Genomic DNA, 6,305 nt, shown 5'->3' with positions numbered 1-6,305 from the left:
TGCACTTTGCTCAATATTTTTCCCTCAATCAACAAGACAAAGCCAGGTTGTTGGATCATGATCACATTGCTGTCTGTGGGAGATGAGTGTGTACAATTTGCCATTTTCCGGCAGTATTGAAGGATAGGGAAGGACCTGGGCAGCGAGCGGGAGAGTGGGATTAGACTGGGTGTTTCTAAAAGGATGCAGAAGGAGAGTAGGATTGGACACAGGGGGGAATGGGGAAGATTCTGGGAGCAGCAGTGAGATTAGACTGGGTGGGATGTCACAGGATGAGGGGAGTGAAGCATTACCCTGCAAAGAACATTGAACAATAGCCTTCCACCTTGGGAGACACGAGCGCCGCCAGCTCAAACAGGGTGAAGACTGGGGAGTGAGACAGGGATTGGCAAGAGGAGAACCTCACACAGAGAATAAAGAGAGGGAGAAACTGTGCAGAACCACAGTCGCACAGAGAGAGAGAGGGGGCGGGAAGGGAGAGAGAAGGAGAGAGAAAGAGAAAGGGGAGGAGGGAGGGGGGAAGTGAGAGAGAGAGAGAGAGAGACAGAGGGATTGGCAAGGGGAGAACTTCACGCAGAGAATGAAGAGAACCAGAAACTGTGCAGAACCACATTGCAAAGAAAGAGAGGGGGGGGGGGGGGGGGGTGGGCAGGGGGAAGAGATAAAGAGAGGGAGGGAGAGGGGGGGAAGAGAGAGAGAGGAGGGAGAGAGAGAGAGGGGGGGGAGAGAGAGAGAGAGAGAGGGGGGTTGAGAGAGATAGAGAGGGGGGGAGATAGAGAGAGAGAGGAGGGGGGAGAGAGAGAGGGGAAGAGAGAGAGAGAGATAGAGAGGGGGGGAGATAGAGAGAGGGGGGGGAGATAGAGAGAGAGGGAGAGAGAGAGAGGAGGGGGGAGAGAGGGGGGTAGAGAGAGAGAGAGAGGGGGGGAAGAGAGAGAGGGGGGGGAAGAGAGAGAGGGGGAGAGAGAGATAGAGAGGGGGGAGAGAGAGATAGAGAGGGGGGAGAGAGAGAGGGGGGGAGAGAGAGAGGGGGGAGATAGAGAGATAGAGAGGGGGGGAGATAGAGAGAGGGGGGGAGATAGAGAGAGGGGGGAGATAGAGAGAGGGGGGGAGATAGAGAGAGGGGGGGAGAGAGAGAGAGAGAGAGAGGAGGGGGGAGAGAGGGGGGTAGAGAGAGAGAGAGAGAGAGAGGGGGGGAAGAGAGAGAGGGGGGGAAGAGAGAGAGAGAGAGAGGGGGAGAGAGAGATAGAGAGGGGGGAGAGAGAGAGAGGGGGAGAGAGAGAGAGAGGAGGGGGGAAGAGAGAGAAGGGGGAGAGAGAGCGAGGGGGAGGACAGAGAGAGGGGGGGAGGAGAGAGAGAGAGAGCGAGGTGGTGGAGGGGGGGGAGAAAGAGAGGAGGGAGAGAGAGAGAGAGAAGGGGGAGAGAGAGAGAGAGGGGGGAGAGAGAGAGAGAGGGGGGAGAGAGAGAGAGAGAGAGGGGGGAGAGAGAGAGGGGGGGGCAGAGAGAGAGAGAGGGGGAGGGGGAGAGAGAGAGAGAGAGAGAGGGGGGGAGAGAGAGAGAGGGGGGGCGAGAGAGAGAGAGAGAGAGGGGAGAGAGAGCGGGGGGGGGGAGGAGAGAGGGGAGAGAGAGAGAGAGGGGAGGAGAGAGGAAGAGAGAGAGAGAGAGAGGGGAGAGAGAGAGAGAGAGGAAGACGAAGGGAGAGAGGGGAAAAGAGAGAGAGAGAGTGCTGGAGAGGGGGACTAAGCACGATGTAGATAGAGTTACCTCCCAGCGAGTTGACAGCAACACTATTCTGCCAACCTCAAACAGAATTAGTGAGAGGCTGTGTACTGAGATCTGTATCAGGGAAATAGTATTAAACAGCTGACAGATGGGAAATCTGTGTGCTGGTATGAAGATCAGATAGAGTTTCCTGGAACAGCCATTCACACCATCATTGACTGACTGGAGAGGGACAGGGGATTGGTGGAAAGATTTCTCAGTAAGTATTCACCATTCCACATCCTTGGCCTCTCGCTTTGCCAAGGTGGTTATTTCTACTGCTGCAAACGCCTCACCGATTGGGTGCGGGTTTTCAAACCGGAGAGAGCTGGTGCATATTCAACCAATAGGAAGCTGTGATAGGCACTGTGGCCCAGCAGTTAACGCTGCTGCCTCACAGCGCCAGGGACCCGGGTTCGATTCCCAGCTTGGGTCACTGTCTGTGTGGAGTCTGCACGTTCTCCCTGTGTCTGCGTGGGTTTCCTCCGGGTGCTCCGGTTTCCTCCCACAGTCCGAAAGGTAGAATCATAGAATCTCTACAGTGCACAAGGAGGCTATTCGGCCCATCGAGTCTGCACTGATTCTTACCCAGGTTTACCCCGTAATCCCCCACATTTACCCTGCTAACCTATACATCTTGGGACACTAAGGGGCAATTTAGCACGGCCAATCCGCCCAACCAGCACGTCTTTCGGACTGTGGGAGGAAACCGGAGCACCCGGAGGAAACCCACGCAGACACGGGGAGAATGTGCAGACTCCGCAGAGACAGTGACCCAAGTCGGGAGTCGAAACCGGGTCCCTGGCGCTGTGAGGCAGCGGTGCTAACCGCTGTGCCAGATGTGCAGATTAGGGTGGATTGGTCATGGTAAATTTCATCTTAGTGGCAGGGGGACTAGCTGGGGTAAATACATGGGGTTACGGGGATAGGGCCTGGGTGGGATTGTGCTCGATGGGCTGAGTGGCCTCCTTCTGCACTGCAGGGATTCTTTTAAAGTGGAGGAATTAAAGAGGGAATTGTGTCCTTGTTCCTGGCTGGGATTCTCCGAGTGTGAACGGTGTTTTGGCTGCAACTCCAGACTTTCTCTCCTCACTGGCAGATGGGTGGGCAAGACAAGATTGGAGAATGCCCCCCCACCCCCTCCCAGTAAAACTTGCATTAATATAGCGCCTTCGATGACCTCAGGATGGCTGAGACTGCTCGACCAGGCACTCATCGACTTCTCGTCCGCTGGCAGCTGCCATTTTATGCACAGCAAGATCCCACAAACAGCCATGGCCAAGTGACCCGTGTGAGAGTGATGCTAGTCACAGGCTGGGCCCAGGGGCCGACTCCTGGGCTGTTAATTAAGTCTGACCCACACAGGGGGAGGGCAGCAGCGGGGGTAGGGGGGGGGGGGGCGGAGAGGTGGCCTTGGTTTTAAGTCTGAGTGCAGTGCAGTCTCGGTGGCCCCCCCTCTTGTGTTCCAGTCTCTGTGCCTTCAACAAGATTCTGGCTGGGGAAACACAGCAAGGAGGACAGCAGGTCTGGTGTCTGCCGCACTAGCTGTCCAACACGCTCTGGCACGTCCTGTCGTCACGCGTGATTTAACCGTGACATGTTCAGTTTTGAACATGATGTTTGACCCTCTGAACGGAAGTCCAATGGCGCCACCCTATGGGCACTCCCTCAAACAACACAATACCAGACTCTCACCAACTTTTACAGATGCACCATAGAAAGCATTCTTTCTGGTTGTATCACAGCTTGGTCTGGGCTCCTGCTCTGCCCAAGACCACAAGGAACTCCAAAAGGACGTGAATGTAGCCCAATCCATCACGCAAACCAGCCTCCCATCCATTGACTCTGTCTACACTTCCCGCTGCCTCAGAAAAGCAGCCAGCATAATTAAGGACCCCACGCACCCCGGACATTCTCTCTTCCACCTTCTTCCGTCGGGAAAAAGATACAAAAGTCTGAGGTCACGTACCAACCGACTCAAGAACAGCTTCTTCCCTGCTGCTGTCAGACTTTTGAATGGACTTACCTTGCATTAAGTTGATCTTTCTCTACACCCGAGCTATGACTGTAACACTACGTTCTGCACCCTCTCCTTTCCTTCTCTATGAATGGTATGCTTTGTCTGTATAGCACGCAAGAAATTTTCATTGTATCCCAATACATGTGACAATAATAAATCAAATCAGTTTGCAAGACAAGAGGTTCACACTCATTCTGCCTTTTCCCCTAGTAGCCACACTCCGGCGCCTGTTCGGGTTCACAGAGAGAATTTAGCACGGCCAGTCTACATTACCTGCACGTCTTTCGGACTGTGGGAGGAAACTGGAGCAACTGGAGGAAACCCACGCAGACACGGGGAGAATGTGCAGACTCTGCACAGACAGTGACCCAAGACTGAGAATCGAACCCGAGTCCCTGGCGCTGTGAGACAGCAGTGCTAACCATTGTGCCACCGTTTGGGAGGTCCACATCTGAAGCCTCACAGCAGGTACTGTCGACACACTTTTCCAACATACTTGTTCAAATCAAACTGCCCCCCCACCCCAAATCGGTGTCACAGAACTACTAGCGGCAGAAGCTCTGAGAAACAGAATGCCGCATCGAGGGAAGTGATGGCCTAGTGGTATTATCACTTGGCTACTAATCCAGAAACTCAGCTAACGTTCTGGGGACCCGGGTTCGAATCTCGCCACGGCAGATGGCGGAATTTGAATTCAATAAATGATATATCTGGAATCAGGTGTCGTGCATAAGTTTGAGAGGTCCATCGTTGACTGCAAGTTTAACCAGGACAACCTGTGCAATCATGATGAGGATGCAGCAGTCCAGTCTAACACTGGAGTGTTAGAAAGTTCCTGACCCTCCGGGTGGGAGGCTTTGAGGAGGAGTTTGAATGAGGAAAATGGGAGAGAGGTTCAGGGGGAGAATTCCAGAGCTTGGAGTTCAGGAGGCTGAATGGAAACTGTCAGTTGGATATCTAACAGGTTCTCCCTGTGCATCATTCAGGGGCAGTGGGAGGCGGTGGCGTAGTGGGATTGTCGTGGACTGGTAACCCAGAGACCCAGGATAATGCTCTGGGGACCCACGTTCGAATCCCACCACGGCAGATGGTGAAATTTGAATTCAATAAAGATCTGGAATTAAGAATCTACTGATGACCATGAAACCATTGTCGATTGTCGGAAAAACCCACCTGATGTCCTTTAGGGAAGGAAATCTGCCATCCTTGCCTGGTCTGGCCTACATGTGACTCCAGAGCCACAGCAATGTGGTTGACTCTCAACTGCCCTCCAAGGGCAACGAGGGATGGGCAATAAATGCTGGGCCCAGCCTCACGAATGAATAAAAAATACTGCGGGTGCTGGAACGCTGGAAACAAAAACAGAAAATGCTGGAAAATCCCAGCAGGTCTGACAGTGTCCATGGAGAGAGAATAGAGCCAACGTTTCAAGTCTGGGCGATCCTTCATTCAGAGCTGAAACATTCAACACGGCCAGTCAGTTCAAAGTGAATACTTTGTTTTAATTTATTATAAAAATACACATTATCTGGAACTTCTTACAGACATCGATTGTCGTATCTCAGTGCAAAGCGGTTCTCCAATAAGGCACCTAAATCTCTCTTTACACAATAAAACTAGATTGAAAAATAAAGCATTGACAGCGCGTTGAGGAATAAAGCAGCGAACTCTGCCCAGTGTGAGTCAGGGGTCCACAGCACACACACACACACACACACACACACATACACAGCACACACACACACACTTGGCCAGCTCAGTGAGTGTGCGGAGTGTTCCTCAGAGGTTGGCCAGTGAGGGGTGGTCAAGCAGGGTAGAGGAAGAATATCCAACCCCTTGCCCTTACCCGCTTCTGACCTCACCTGCCCCCCACCCCCCCGCCCCCGGAGCCTGACATTCTTGCTGAAGAGTGGGGTTAGAACATAAATAAAATCGAGGCCAGCAGAAGCCTATTCCCACAAAGCTGTTGGGGCAAAACCCCTTTTTGTCAGTCCAGGGAGGGGTAGGTGGCAGATTCCAAGACCTGTTTTCGGATGCTGTGGGCACCTTTTGGCATTTCACACTGAAATTTTCTACATGATTTATTTGGGGGAGCCGGGGGTGGGGGAATAAAACATGCAAATCTTCCTCCCTTCTCCCCCATCCCAACCCATACCTCCTGCTACTACCGTGTCTCTGGGACATGGAGACTTGAGGGGGTGGGGGGCGGGAACTCCAATTTTCCCGAAGATCTCTAGACGCCCATTTCAAATTCATCCCAAAGGTCGGAAGCCATTAGCAGTGACCTCCTCCGCAGACCAGGAGAGAGGGAGGGAATCCAAAGGGGGGAAAACTAACCCGATAAAGTCACAGTTTTCATCTCAGCTGTGGATTGAAATCTCCGGATACTCTATGGTTGAACAGGGGGGGATTTGGGGGGAGGCTGTCTTGCCTGGAGAGACTCGGATCAGACGGATTCAAGTAGCGAGCGCTGGGAAATAGGGGAATGAAAGGTGGCGAATGAGAGGGCAGCGAGCAAAACCGAGAT

This window comes from Mustelus asterias, chromosome 22, assembly GCF_964213995.1.
Source record: "Mustelus asterias chromosome 22, sMusAst1.hap1.1, whole genome shotgun sequence".
Classification (NCBI taxonomy): domain Eukaryota; kingdom Metazoa; phylum Chordata; class Chondrichthyes; order Carcharhiniformes; family Triakidae; genus Mustelus; species Mustelus asterias.
This window is presented reverse-complemented; position numbering follows the sequence as displayed.